Here is a 16834-nt window from a genome sequence, read left to right as displayed (position 1 = left end):
GGACGTGTTACTTTTAACATAAAAGCAATGTTCTGTTACGAATTGTTTATGATCTCAGAGTTGAAATTAAAAAGCTAATATAATTTGAGAGATTTATACTGGTCGTCGTAAATTTATTTGAGAGAAAGAAGGATTGGCGATGAGAATTTTTGGGACACGCGTATGTTCAATGAATAGTTTTTGCTTGGTTGGATAAAAAATGTTACTGTATATAATAGATTCAGTTGCTTAATAAGATAATATTTTTTTAAATATATTTGACCAAAAACGAGAACGTCTATAAAAACTTTACTTTAAAAATAAACACCACAAGACTAAGATAAGGAATAAAAGTATGACGTAACAAAAAAGACGATCTAATAAATATACAAAATTAACGAAACGTGAACTAAAAATAAAAAATATTAACGAACTTATTATATATCCTTTTGAAACATTAATTAGACATGCAATGTTTCCGTGTTCCGACTAAGTCAAACTTAACATAATATCAGTTCATGGACTTCACGGAGCCGCTTGCCAAAACCACAGGGTAAATAACTTACGAAATAGATCACTTGTAATGCAAGTTCTAGTTACCTCCTCGAGTTGCTTACACACAAGTCCATTGTTTAATTAGCTTGACGTTTATTTATTACAACTTGTTTAGCCGCACCATTGCTCTGCTCCTATTGGTCTTAGCGTGATTATAGAGCCCTCATCGATTAATGGACTAATGGTTCTGAAATTGGGACGTTCAAGAAAAACTCAGTCAAGTTCAGCTTTACATATTAAAAGTATAGATTGTCTGACTACTTCTACTCATAAATGCGCCTTCATCATATTTGAAACGATTAGAATACCATTGTCTTTTTTAAGATCTATCACTGTTCTTGCTTCCATGCCTAAATTTGAGGCCCGCATGACCAGCAAGTTTCTGCTAATCGCGCATAGTCATAGAATGACCGATAATGAATACAGTGAGACTTTTTGTTTATAGCCGCTAAACTCGCGATTGGGTCATCACACCGAAGTTTTTCACACTTTGTATTCACCAAAAACGCCCGATTGACCGTCATAGTTTTGGCAAATAGTAAACAACTCGACCGAATAGCATCACGTCTTATTTTTGATAACTCGTCGTGACACGTGTCTCAAATAAAAAGTGCACTGTTCACTTTCAGAATATTTACCGTCTGCGACTGGTTCCGGGTTCGATACCCTGAGGCCTGGTCTACATTTCGGCCTGTTCGGTTTCGTCTTAGCTAGATTGAGATTGCTTCTCGAGATTTGTCTCCCTGAGTAATGAGGTTTGCAGCTATTCATTATTGATTCGTTTGACGTTATATTTAATTCTTAGATGGTACAAGAATGATTGACAGTGCGGATACTGATACTATTTTAAATTGTATTTAATTAATGACTAATCTTCGTTAGTCAACCAAAGATTTGTGTTAATTATGAGCTTCCGCCCACAACTGCTTTCGGGATTGACGTCAAAAAGTAAAAGGTAAGTCGTTGACGCGACCTCTTACTAATATGAAAGGTAAAAGTCGATCATAGTTTATTTTGTCATTCTTTTACTAAATTGCATTGATGTAGAATTTGAGGAAAACATTACTGGTAATACTTGATTTATCGTCATTTATCACACAGTTTAATAGTGATTGTTTAATAGTTTAAGTGGTACTTTCACTAAAGTAAATCTTTGGTTACTAATAGATAGCATATTTATTTACATCAACACTAATGATTTTTGCATTACCCTACTTAATCTTCTAAAAGCTTTTAATCCAACATTTTAACAACTTTTAATTCATTCACAATGCACATAGTTACCTTGTTTACGTCTGCTTTCCTAGTAAATAAATAAAATAAATAATAATAAATAAATAAATATTATAGGACATTATTACACAAATCGACCTAGTCCCACAGTAAGCTCAATTAAGGCTTGTGTTGTGGGTACTAGGCGACGATAAATATAATATTATAAATACATATATAGATAATAACACCCAGACCCAAGAACAAATAATTGAGTTCATCACACAAATATTTGCCCTGACCGGGGATCGAACCCGGGACCGTCGGCTCAGTAGGCAGTAACTTTACCACTGCGCCAACCGCGTAAACGTAACGTTTGTTGTGTTTAACGTTTTTTTGTTCAGACTTAATTGCTGTATTATCTATTATCACAGGTGTTGGAATATCGTTAAAAAGTTTCCAGAAATACACACCCGTGAACATTTTAATTTGAAGCCTAATTTTTTACTTAACTATTATTATATCATATTAGCATATTTTTTTGTTATACGTGTTAATGGTCTCCTATGTGCTACCCTTTTCTAACTAGTTTTGTTACCGCGTTTAGCCATCTGACTTTCCGCATTATATTCGAGTAAGGGACGTGTTGCTGGGCTCGTCATTTCAGCGGATTTCTCTCGAGGGCCAGCCCTAATAGCTCCATTATCTAGTTGCACAGGTGCTAGATAATTGTGGACACTACGTACCACGGCACGTGTCGTCCAAGTTCAAGGGCGTGCTCGCGGGCGTTGCTCTGCGCTTTTTGCACGTTCGCGCAACCGCCTCGCCCGGCAAAGTGTAGCGTGACGGTGTGCGCCGTAGGGCTGCCAACGATTTGTTAAACATGCCTTTTTTAAGGGATGCATATTGCAAAATGTTGTAGAGTACTTTCTTGTTGTGAACGTTTATGGAGTGTAATGGAGTGGAGTGCGTTTCGGGTTGAGGTTGTTTTTGTTATGTAGTAGATGTATTTTATAGGAAACTAGCTTCCGCCCGCGGCTTCACCCGCGTGGTGTTTTGATAAAAGGTAGCCTATGTTCTTTCTCAGGGTCTAAAGATTGTCTGTGCCAAATTTCATCAAAATCGGTTGAGATTTTTAAGCGGGAAAGCGTAACAGACAGACAGACAGAGTTACTTTCGCATTTATAATATTAGTAGGGATAAGTGCAAATTGTAGCAGTATATTAGATAGTTGTTTGAAAATAAGGTTTGTAAAGTTTTTCGTTACAGATTAGTATAGAATATAAGGATCCCAAACTTGTCTGTCATGTTGTTTTGATGAAAGTCAGGAGACACTGTATAAAAACTTATAATTAAAGTAATAACAGCGGTAATTGCTAGCCCTAATCCTTCATATCTATGAAGGGTGATACGTCGTTACAAACAATGGCAGAGCCGTTTAGAAAATTGTTTCGTTACACTATCTTATATATTTTAATGAAAAATAATTGTTTTTACTTATTATATTCGAAGCTAGAATATTTTAATTAGTTGTGCTATAAAAAAGTCTTTATAATAAGTGCGATGTTAACACGCAAAAAAGTTTTAATATTATGTACTTTTATAGCTGTGTATTAATTTTTATGGCTAAAGTATTACTTATTTTAATTAAAGTCGTTTGATTGTTTATTACAATATTCACATAGATGTGTGTGAGAAACTGGCTCTGCGATCGTTTAGTTTGTTTTGGTTTTGTTTCTGTGTTTCTGTGTTATTATTATATTATAAGATGTCACTAATTCAATATTTATTTTAATTGTTTAACCTATATTTGTTACCAGTATACAAATATTATTATACCGTATTACAGTTTCAGAACATAATAAACATTTATGAAAGAATTTAATAAGAAAGCATTTGCCCTTTCATATAAATACTTCTTGTTATAAAAATAACAACAACACAACATAATAACATGTCAGAAACATATATATCTTATAAATATTTTTATATAAAAACACACGCATGATATGATATTTTCCAGTAATGGGCTTTGTAAATACTAACCAGTACGCGAACCGAATCGGAAATTTTCAATTCGGATGAATGAAATGACAAAATAACAAAAAGTTACAAATTTACGACTAAATTACTCGACTAAATTAAGGTGTACACAACGGTCTCGGATCTCGACATATACCTACAATACATTAATAATTTTTTGTTTGTGAATTATTTAAAAACAAATAAATGCTAAGGATAAGAAAAACCGAATAAATTAAAACAGCATTACATCATTCAACGCGAGAGTGACGCGAGCGGGTTATTGACCTCACCTCGTTATCTTCTTGTTTCATATTCAATGTCTTGATTTGTCACTCTTGCTTCCTTGCATTCTTGAAGGATATTAGCTCAGTTAATAGTTATCCTGAGAGTTGCGCGTTTTTGTTATTGTAATAAAACTATGCGAGTCTAATTTCGTTTCTTGTTAGTGTAAAAAGAGACGCTTGACGTTTGCCGCAGTCAGTTTAATGTTTCTATTTGAGCCGGAGTTTCATTTGTTTAACTTATTACGTTTGAAAAACCCAATTGTATATTTGTACGTTTGTACGAACTTATGATATGCAATGATTTTGATGTGAATAGTTTCCTCTATTATCTTCTATCAAACATTACTTAGAAAGTTATTGCACGCTATTTCACGGAAAGCTTAATATGGTACTTTCTATTGAAGTGTTTGGTGTTATATTATTTTCCTTATTTCATAGTAGTATTCTATTATTGGTAGTCATAGCTACGAGAGTTGTATTCCTTATCTATGTACTACGCTGATACTTGAGCAAGGAATCTCGTACCATATTTGGTCATGCCGGTTTAACTCGAGTATATTAGGTGACAGCTAAGCGTGGGTGCGGCTGAGTCAGCGTGCAGGCACGGCCAATCGCCAAAATAGGCACAAGGTCGCCCACCACCTGAGACCTAGCTAGACATTCGACTAACTGACCCGCATACCTAGGTTTTGTACTAAATCGTGGTACCATAACATTTGGTACTCGTAGTATTTTGTAACAGATTGTAAATGATAACAATACATATAGTGAATTAAAATGAAATGAATGTTTGTTGAATATAAATCAATATAAAATGAAAATATTAGTATTTATTACACACATGTCATAGCGGTGAATGAAAAATTCAAACGTATAAAATATCAAAGGAGAGCCAATAAAACGGTGCCGTAAGCCGCAACCGAAATAACTTCGCGCCGAGATCTGATGTCAGATTTAATTACAAATACGTTTACTGTACTGAATAGGTTTCGCGAGACACACGTTTCGAAGAATAAAGATAAATTGATTCGAATCGAAATGATCTTATTTCCCAGAAATTGTACTCATGCACGACGGAGCTAAAATAAGACTGAAGTTTTTGCAATTAAATGATGTTTCACTTTGAAATCGATTTTTTCGTCAGTCATAGACGATTGATTTTCCAGGAAATAAAATTTTTGTATTGTATTGAATTTAAGATTGTTGTGAGCGATGGAATTTGATTAGTTTTTTGGCATATTTTGAATTCCGATATGATTTATATAAAGTATAAGTATGTACTAAGTTTTTTTTACTTCTAACAAAGAAACATGAAATGTAAAACATTAAAATCTATGTACACCTGTATTTCATTAAAATAGGTAAAGCTATTTTACCGTGACTAATAAAAGTAACCTACATCCATACATACACATTTTCGCATGTATAATATTACAGATGTAGGTACCAGGCTAACATAAAATCACGCGACATAACCAGTTGTAATCAAACGATCGCAGCAATCCCGCACGACCAGACTGCCTGACTAGACGCATCACTTTCTCTCACTAAGAGATTATAATGAAGCTAATTTGGAAATGCATGTATGATAATATAGCATGGTGTAAGGTGTTGCGTATCTAAGGGTACCTCTTTGTTTTGGTCGTGTTATAAGGGTAGTAAGAAGTTTATTAGGATAGATTTTTGAGTTTAAAATAAGTTTGAGATTAGTTTTGTTCGTAAAATGTTTGTTATGTAAACATGGTTATGAATAGTGTATTGATTGATTGTAATATTCATAAGTTAACCACACAACGTTTATCGATACATGGTACGTTTATGATAAAAAACCCTTGATTATTTATGGATAGCTGGTTTGAAATCAATCTACACATGAGTTCATTTGTTACCATGTGTGTTACCAAGTAATCGAAGGTACATATTAATGGCATCGTTAAATGCCTTCATACAAATATGCTCACGATCTCTGAGGCCTGCGGAGGTTCGCGGCCTCCCAAACGCGAACTAAATTGGCGTTTTTCATTTATTTCATTTATTGTAGAACTAGAAACTCAAGGTCGTCACACTTCCTATTCACAACAAAGGGTTTACTTAACTCGTCTTGTTTTAACGTAAAAACTTTTGGTGACACGTACATTTTTTATAAGTTTGTTTTAGGTACATTGTATTTGCGGATCGTTTTTCCTTAAATTGTAAAGCGTCGGGACTCATCCGGTTTAGTTAAACAATGAATTATTACTTATGATAATTATAATTGGTGACATACAAGTTGCCAACTATGTACTATCATACATATAGTTTCTATCGCTGAAATTATTATTTGTTTCAAAATCAAAAAATCAAAATCAAAAATATTTATTCAGTAACAAATATGTTTACAATTTTATCAGTCATTGAGACATCCTTTTAAGCATTAATAGCTTGTGTTAGAACATCTCGCTCTTCCTAGAGTACATTATTACAATTTATTGTTACACGAATAACATTTTCTTGAATAAAGTAAAAAGTGATATAAAGATAAATATGTAAAAACTATTACTCTTTCACGCAAAATCTTTTGTTATTGTGACCTGATAGATATATATTCACACTAGAGGTCCGCTCCGGCTTCGCCCGTGGTACATATTTCGCAATAAAAGGTAGCCTATGTCCTTTCTCGGGTATCAAAATATCTCCATACCAAATTTCATGCAAATTGGTTCAGTAGTTTAGGCGTGATTGAGTAACAGACAGACAGACAAATTTACTTTCGCATTTATAATATTAAGTATGGATTTTAATATAGTGATATTCTATATCAAAATGTGAATATTTTAAATATCTTCGCGTACTTACACAAATATTCGGATGTGATAAATGATTCATGTTTATACTAGCGACTCAGTTCAAGGCCGCGATCGTTTTGAGTACTATTCAAATGTGTCGGGTTGTACTGGACGGTGCATGTTTGTTTTGGTATTAACTTTCAATTGGTGGGAAATATTGGTTGGTTGGATTTCGATTGTCCTTATCTTGGCGATGTTTTAAATGTTAAAGTTGATATTATAATTGAATTTTTGGTTTGGTTAGCTGACTATAAATGCATGTCATCGTACAGGACATGCTTAAGAACTAGTGTACACAAACTACAATTAGGTAGATCTTTTAATGGCCAAAATATATGGTGTGTATCTGATACGGCTAAAGGTAGGTGAGTACATAAACTTAAGATTAGCCGGCAAAACTTAGGTTTATTTTCGACGAGGTGTTAATGTTAGTTTGTTCTATCTTTAGCCGGCTAAACTTAAGTGTAACCGCAGGCCCTTGGTTAAAAATGTAGAAGGAAATGGAAAAGGAAACAATGTAATAATGTAATAATGTTTACTATTTTGACACGAAAACGTTATTAAAAAATAATAGTAATTTCGAGATTGTGCAACGCCGACATTTTAAATACGCGCAACTTTTAAATCTTTCTAAAGATGGAATATCACGACGCAAAAAAACATGTTATCGAACTTTAGCTGCTTCTCGAAGATAAACCCAAGTTTAGCCGGATAATCTTAAGTTTATGTTCACACCTACCTTTAGCCGTAACATATCTATCAAAAGCCATGTCTTGTATTTGCTGTGTCGCTACTTATCCTTTGTGACTCTTCTTCTACTACAAATATAACTTGATAGTAAATGAAAGCACACTATTATTTGACTCTTTCCGGTCAATGTCGTGTGTTATGTCTGTCCAGAGTTCAGAGTCCCCACTTAAGAGTTAATTTGAGCTTCTAATTATCCGTTCACGTAAACCTGAACAAAACAAATACATGTATAAATAGAAACACCAAGATCCCTTTACGAACAAAACCGTTATTGCACCAATTAAGGCGACGTAGCAAACCATGGTAAACGACTACAGGTACGTACCGACGATTAATTGTTTTAACAACAATGTGTTTGCACAAAAAACGGTAAAGTGCGTGTCGGCCGGGCATTTGGCTCTATGATCGCGAATTGAGCTTGTTAGTCACGGTCCTTAAGGAAGTGCTTTTTTGAAGTACAATGAAATATAGAAGGGACTTTTTGTAGCGGAAATTTTTGTTTGTAAACGCTTCGTTTGAAGTGTCGAGAATGTAAATGAATTGGTTCCAATGTTTTGAGTTTGTATTGGCAATCATTGTTTTTACTTTGGAAGTTGTAATTGATTGTTTTCATATGGAATATATTACGAATTCGATATCAGACGAAATGTCTTTGAAGATCGGATGACTGAATAGGCTTTTGAAAATGATCTGCTTGTTTCTATTGTAAAATGTAAACATTGATTTATTTTTAATTTACCGGCTGCATGTGAGTAACATAAATATTGGGGTACCTAACTAAAAATCGACAAAATATTATGAACTAGCTTTCCACCCGCGATATCGCCAGCGCAGTCAAAGAAAAGCCCGCATAGTTCCCGTTCCCGTGGGATTTCCGGAATAAAACGTGACTATGTCCCGGGGTAAAAAGTAGCCTATGTCCTTTCTCAGGTATCAAAATATCTCTATACCAAATTTCATGCAAATTGGTTCAGTAGTTAAGTCGTGATTGAGTAACAGACAGACACAGTTACTTTCGCATTTTAATATTATTATAGTATGGATTTACGTCTCCTTGCTTTTCAGGGTTGATATAGTATCAGCCCAGAGTTTAAAACGTTTACCATCAATGTGCAGTTGTAAGCACTTCGATAAAGTCGTCACAATGTTACCAAAGCGTATGGCATGTAATCGATTCGCGGTAATTAGCTAATTATATAACCGGACGGCGACATTCCGGCGTGCGTGTTCTAGGAATGTGTGGTGTGCGGTTTGAGTCAGCCGGGTACAAAGTCCATGGTGGTAGTATACCTTACCTATAGTAGTATGGGAAAGGGAATATGAAGAGTATAGAAAAGGCCATAAGAGTGGAATTTCTAGAAGTTTCTTTTACATTCAGGCGTGCAACAGCCGAGTGAAAAGTACACGGTGAATTATGGTTGGATAGGTACAGGGTTGAGGAATTTTATGCGTGCGAAAGCTAGATCGAATACTATGATTGTGGAGTATAGTTGGATAGGTACAGGAGAACAATTTGCAGGCCGTCAGGCGAGTTAAAAGACCATTTCAGCCCGTCTCAGGCGAGTAAAAAGAACATTTTCGTGTATATTTAGCTATGGGAGCAGAGGAGAGGAATTTCTATATTTTTTTTTTATATTTAGCAAAATTTAACTAAATTGTTTAGATCGTATGTCAGTGTAGTAAGATAGTGAACCTTTGCTTGCGTAGATTTGAACTATATTATTTCGGGAGTGGAAAATTTGGTCGAATATTTAAATTGAAGATGACTTATCAACAGGATTTAAGCAATTATGATTGATACGACATAAAAAATAACAAGTTATTTATGAGTAAGATTTGGAACCTGAGTGAATAATTTTCCATAGAAGTCTGAATCCGATAATAGTAACAACTTTTTATGCTTAGCGACAAAACGTTGACTCATAAGCATATGTCTCAAATGTGCTACTGGGTTTTAAAGGAATTTTGAAGCATTGAATGTGGTATTAACGATTAGGTATTACAGACGCGATCTTTTAACAGGAAAGCCAATGCATTGTTAGCTTTAATGCGAGATTTGATCAAAATAATACACTTGTCTATATTGCAAAATTATTCTTGTGTTGAAGTAAATTTAACCTTTCGATAAGCCCTGAACTTACAAACATATCTAGACATAATATAAAAATAGGGATATTTGTTTTTTTTTTTTGTAATTTTGTCTGTCATTTTTATTCGTCTAAAATGTTTAAAAAAGTCTATTAATTCAAAGCCACATAATTCCAACGTGACATAGCCTTTTTATCCCGGGGCAAGGCAGCGTGAACCGGGGGCGAGCGGCTTGTATAAATAGACACTAATCACAAGCTGTTGGCTACTACATGAGGTATAACGTAGCTCATTACGTTTTTTATCTGCCCCGAGTAAGGTCAACGTACACTATGACGGATATAAGCATCATAATAATAATAGGTCATTTCTATGGCTTCGGGCAGGTGCAAATACCTCATTAATAGATGGTTCATTATGCAGATAGTTTTAACTTTAACCGTCGTACAGTGGTGAAGTGCATAGCTGACATTTTTGAAGTTTTTCGTTAATGGATAGGAATTAGATTTGATTATAATTACAGATTACATAATAAAAAACATGTAAAATATGTAAATTAAATCAATGCGAGATTGAATCTCATGTCTAATCGGAATAAATTGTAGAACAGCTTTTACCTGCTTGTATGCTTTTCCAAAACATGTCTCGCACGCATTTTGATTTCATTTATACTCACCGATACATTTACATCCAGTGACGTCGTCTTAAAACAATAACATACAATTGACGAACACCAAAACGACGTAAGTTGTGTTTTACAACGCACCACTCGTCCTAAATCGCTAGTCTCCGTATCGCGGTACGCAATGACGATGTGTACTGACTTTATTGGAATCGTAAAACGATAGGGTCGCATGAATTATTGAAGCGTTGTAAAGAATGCAAGCTCGTAAAGCGGGGGGTGCGTGCTGTGGCATTTGCGCTGGCCCTTTCGATATTGCCTTTGCGACTGGAGAAAGTGTGTACTGGCTTTATTTTTGTTATGTGTTGTATTATTTCGTGGTATTGAGATTGTTTTGATTTTGTGGCTTGGTGGATGAATGAACATGGAATGGATTTAACTGGTTGTATTTCAATTTTTGGGCATGAATTTCGTGTTCTTTATTAGGCAACTGTAAATTGAATTATTTTATATTTAAGTACAGGTTTTTTTTTCATTGTGCAATGATTGACTTATGTTCTCGAATTACGTCAATCCGTTAGCAGCTTCAATTCCTAGAATTTATTTTAAGTCCATATTTTGTCTAGTCTAGGTATGTTTGCTTGTCGCCTTCTACACATGTGAGGAAAACCATTGATATAAGAACTATTCTAGGAATCTTCGCAATTAATTTTAATAAAGATGTTGACGCTAATATACGTACAATAGATGATTCAGATATCTCTACAAATCTATACTAATATTAAAAAGATGAAGAGTTTGTTTGTTTGTTTGAACGCGCTAATCTTGGGAACTAATGGATCGAATTGAAAAATTCTTTCGGTGTTAGATAGCCCATTTATCGAGGAAGGCTATCTTCTTAATACTATTATAAAGGCGAAAGTTTGTAAGGATGTATGGATGTATGGATGTATGGATGTTTGTTACTCTTTCACGTAAAAACTACTGAACCGATTACAATGAAATTTAGCACACATATAGAGGGTAACTTGGATTAACACATAGGATAGGTTTTATCCCGGAAATCCCACGGGAACGGGAACTATGCGGGTTTTCCTTTGAAAACGCGGGCGAAGCCGCGGGCGGAAATCTAGTAAGCTATATATCATCTCGCTAACACCAACAGGAGCGGAGCACTGCGGGCTAAACCGCGGAGCACAGCTAGTATCTACTTAATAAAAATCACAAACAGTAGAACAATATGCACATGACACGGTTATTCCAGCAAATGTTATTTTAAACGTGATCTCAACTTTTATGAAAACAAACGAAATTATTTAACCCAAAGACAGACTAGATTCAGTTTCACAATCAACGAATGTTACGTCATGGTGATACGATATGAATTATGATGTAATACGTAGATACTATCATAAATAATAAATATATTAAATTTATTGCCAGTTTAGATAGGTTCTATCCGGTAGGGTTTGGGATAAGGATCTTCAAATTGAAGAATTGACCTTGGTAACTACCAACAAACTTGCTTGGTTCTTTGGCATATTATGTAGTTACATATTATGTATGGAGATTGGAGAGCTTGGATTCATCCAAATGACCAAATTTACCCCCGGTAACTCTCGGAAATTAAATAAAAATTCCGACTTGGTGGACCACCATTTTTGTACGGCACTGAGCGGTTTCTTATTATTTTTAATAGATCTATCGATGGTTAAGAATGCCGTACAAAAATATATGACCAAAATTTACCGAGTCTACCTGTACTTTTCAATTCTCATCTGCACTCAGTTGGACAGCTTACAAGTGACGGCATAGTGATGAATCTTATTATTTTTTGCTCTGCTATCGTTCTAGATATGTCCGCTGGTGGTTCATTTGACCCATATTTTTGTCCTATGCGGGCTTGTAGTCTAATACGTAAACTTCAATAAAGCCAAGAAGCTGAGGCAACAGCATGCAAAGTTTACTTTTTTTATTTAGATGCTACGATTATAAAAAAATGATGATCCGTTTTGCTTACTTAACCTAATAATGTACGTCATCATACCAATAATATCAATCAGTGATATAAGGAAAAGACGATTTGAAATCTCCGTTTTCCTTGTACTACAGCTACTCAAATACAAACTGACAAAACTTTAAAAACCCAGGAGCTAAAACTTTTGTTTTTATCCTGGGCTTTTATTCCAAATTGTATACAAATCGATGGTGTAGTTCAATTCACAATCGTGAAAGCGTAACGGATAAAGAGACTGCTTTTATATTATTAGTACTACTTTAACTTTAGTTAATAACATCAATGTATGTATTTAGAACATATATCTCTGACTAACCAGGTTAAAGTTTAGAAACGTCCATATTTTTATGAATCAAACCTAACAGAGCTCATTGTTAAGTGACATCATTAGACTGTTATAATCATACTAATTATTATAGCCGCGGGACTATGGCGTTAGTCATCTCATGTGAACTATTCGACTTGATTCAATTTTGCTAGACTCGTATTTGGTTCATATTTATCAATTTCAGTAACTACGACACATTTATAGTAACTACGGTATTGGTTACAATAGACTGTCATACTTTCAATAATTACTCCAAATTAGATTCAAGAGTTCTTGAATGAATTTAAGAATTCAGTAGATGGTAATTTGGTATGGTTTACGCAAGTAGATTTCATCGCCATACAGTAAATAAGTCAAAAGCAAAGAAATTTCGATGGGAAAGCACATACTTTTACCCTAATACATTTGTAATTCAATGTGCTATGCCTATACTCAAATATAAATCTTAACTAATTTAACACACTTTCAGTCGATTTTCCTGGATCCCGCTGGACACGATTCACACATAACATTAACGAAATCTATCAAGCCTCCAACATTTATTACATCAGGATGTCCAAACCTTCCGCAGTTACATAACGAACGACAGCACTAGTTCAGAGTCAAGGTCCGCCTCTATTGGGCTGACCTCCTAAAACACAATTGAGTTGACACTCCTCCATTGAGTGGAATGGTAATCTCTTAATTGAGACTTGCGTGCTTTTGTGGTGATCTTAGTGATGCTATTTATAGACTTGACCTAGTAATTTAGTTTTGGTAGGATTGGGTTCGGGAGTATAGACAAATTAAGGGCTGGATACATATTATTGGCTAATTACGTATAACATGTTTTTCACTCACGTTTAGTTCATTGCTTTTACGTATGTGTTGAAAGGGTTGAAAGAAATCGCTACTTAGCGTTGTGACTTTCTTTTGCTATTTTTTTTTAATGTATTGCCTTTCATGTTTATATTTTTAATCACAAATCGCAATGGACAATTATATTTTTAATCACAAATCGCAATGGACAATTTTCATTTCATGCCCTGCAAGTAGTTGCTGAATCTCAAATTAAAGATTTGTGTATTACGTTTTAATATTTCAAACTAGAGGTCCGCCCCGGCTTCGCCCGTGGTACATATTTCGCAATAAAAGGTAGCCTATGTCCTTTCTCGGGTATCAAAATATCTCCATACCAAATTTCATGCAAATTGGTTCAGTAGTTTAGGCGTGATTGAGTAACAGACAGACAGACAGAGTTACTTTCGCATTTATAATATTATAAGTATGGATGTTATCAACAACAAAATGATTACGACGGCATAAAAACATTTTGTTATTGATTTGTTATCAATAACAGATTTAAAATATTTTGTTATTGATTTGTTGTCAATAACAAAATGTTTTATGCCCTCGTAAAAAGGACGAAGATTTTTAACGGGGTGTTATAAAACTGGAGCTATTATTTTCCTGTTAAAATCTCCAAAAGACATCTCTAACGAAGGTCTCTTTTTACGATAATTATTGGCCAATTAACTAACGGACCTGTTGAAAGGTTTTCGACGACAAAGATAACAGATAAGCAAGGAAAGACAGCTGCTTTTTTATGTTAAGATGTTTTTTGGGAATCGGGAAGCCAATTTAACGGGAATTGTTATTTAATAAATGAGTTAATGTTTGGGTTGGTCGTTTGTCTTCTTTAGACCCGTTTTATCTCAACATCGTCTATTAATTAGATTGTTATTCATTTAGTTGATTTTAGGTGAAAATTAATGTTTAAATATTACATTGCAAAGTTCTAGTTATAATACCTTAGGAACATGAACGTTTACTACGCACTTCCTATTATGTATTTTTATTCAAATTTTAATTTAAAATCATTTTAATTAGCAAATACCAACCAAATACATATTGCATAACATTATTTGGCTACAATCTCGTAGTATAAGACAAGTTTACTCAAAAAACGAGAAATTAAAACCACTATATCTCTAACAAGTTTATATATTATCTAGTCAGATTTATCGGTATCTCGGTATATCAATGTAAATGATTAGATTTCCTGTAACCCACTAAGATATGCGCGTGAGTCACTGTGCAGTGACTAAATGAATGAACCACTGGGAAGCCATTAAATATTTGCCGACCATTCATATTCGCATGTGGCACCAATGACGACTGTATTTTTTTATTTACGTTCGTAGTAGTTAGTTTTTTTGCAGTTTGAATGGTGACGAGGTTTGGAAAAGGATGTTACAGAATTGGCGTCTTTCTGTTGAATTATAGGCATTAATTTATAGATTTATCACTAGAATTAGTTAATATATCTAGTTATAGACAGCGATTATTATATCTACACTATCTACACTAATATTATAAAGAGGAAAACTTTGTTTGTTTGTTTGTTTGATTGTAATGAATAGGCTCATAAACTACTGGACCGATTTTAAAAATTCTTTCACCATTCGAAAGCTACATTATCCACGAGTAACATAGGCTAGGTTTTATCCCGGAAATCCCACGGGAACGGGAACTATGCGGGTTTTTCTTTGAAAACGCGGGCGAAGCCGCAGGCGGAAAGCTAGTATGAAATATTTTAATGATTAAATATTATATTCAAGCTCAGACATTTATTTATTCAATTAGACTTCTTCGAGAAGCTCTATTAAATGTTTTAGTAATCTTTAGATACAAAGTGTGTGTTCTAAACGATGGGAAACCTTTTAAAATCTCTTGTTTGTAATTAGTGTGTCTAAATTAATATAAATAGCCGTGTTTTAATGATTAATTTTCATTTCAGATAAAAGGCACCGTAACATACCCACGGAATACCAAGTAAGTAATTCCCATAATAATAAATTTCGTTTAGAACGTACTCGATTCACTTCATAGATATTTAACTGTTTTAATCAGTTGTAGCGGGCTCTTATCAGCCGAATGGTCGGGGATAACCTCGCTTCCTTAGTGACCTACGATACAGAGAGATAAAATAAATAGTTACACGCCATGTCACATTATTTTTATGTACTCTGAATGAGTCCCACGATTCCTGTATCATTATAAAGTATGATACACTTAGTTTCTATAAGTGAAAGTAGTATCGTAATCGGTTCAATGTTCAGATTTATGTACAAACATACATTTTAATTTTATAGGTATTAATAATAGTTTTAATGGTAATGAGATGGACGCTTAATATGTATGTTGATTGAGTATTAGCGTAGTTAATTAGATACCTTTTGCGTCAGAGTGTATATCTCTGTAGGAGACAATAGATGTGACGAAGATGATTACCTATAGAACGTTTGAATAGTATTAATATTTTAAATCCATACTAATATTATAAATGCGAAAGTAACTCTGTCTGTCTGTCTGTTACTCAATCACGCCTTAACTACTGAACCAATTTGCATGAAATTTGGTATATAGATATTTTGTTACCCGAGAAAGGACATAGGATAGGTTTTATCCTGGAAATCCTACGGGAACGGGTTTTTCTTTGAAAACGCGGGCGAAGCCGCGGGCGGAAAGCTAGTATGAATATAAATAAATATCAGTGTTTTAGTCAGTATTCTAAAAATGATTTTACAATCTGTGGTATATGTAAGTCTAGTAAATGCCTTTGAGAAAATCTTTCACAACACGTATAATAACATAGGTAAGTAGGTTCCTAATACAAAATAGTTTATTGTATTTTTCTGTTTGTTTGTAAAATTAAAGGATAATATTGGAATCTTAAGAAAATATCACACATACATAATTCTAAGTGTTACAAAGTTCACTGGGTCATCAAGCACAGCTATACACTATATCTATAACAGCAACGCGTCATTACGAAACACCACTACATATGCAAACCTCGAATCACATCAAAATAAGTCCAAGCATCTGGAGCTAGTCCTTGGCCCTATAAATAAAGCCTGCGAACGGCTCAAACCCGTTGGTTTTTGTGCAACCTGTCTCAATCACCGTTAGACACATTTTATTGCCTCTTTTTTTCGTGTCCCGGAGTCCCACATAAATTAAAAAGCCATCAGCTTTTTGCCGCTTCGGGAAGTGACCGATCTTTTTGAGTAACAACTATGTAGGTATGGAAGTGTGTTGGAGGTAATTCGTAGTGCGTGTGGATGGTTTTTGTGGACGTGTATGTTGTTGTTTTGTTGTTAGGAG

At 34.3% G+C, this 16834-nt stretch overlaps 1 long non-coding RNA gene across 1 annotated transcript in view; it reads left to right on the top strand.

Annotated features, from left to right (window-relative positions):
• LOC149484244 (uncharacterized) overlaps positions 1–16834 on the top strand; it is a 135245-nt gene that overhangs the window by 98511 nt on the left and 19900 nt on the right. The window contains exon 3 of the long non-coding RNA XR_016316416.1: positions 15465–15499. This is a non-coding gene — a long non-coding RNA (uncharacterized LOC149484244). The remainder of the gene's footprint in view (positions 1–15464; positions 15500–16834) is intronic.

This window comes from Colias philodice, chromosome 12 (genome assembly GCF_061535455.1).
Source record: "Colias philodice isolate Cphi_HAF_F1 chromosome 12, ilColPhil1 Martin Lab GWU primary, whole genome shotgun sequence".
Lineage (NCBI taxonomy): Eukaryota > Metazoa > Arthropoda > Insecta > Lepidoptera > Pieridae > Colias > Colias philodice.
The sequence above is the reverse complement of the archived record's forward strand: the minus strand, read 5'-3'. Positions and strand labels throughout refer to the sequence as shown.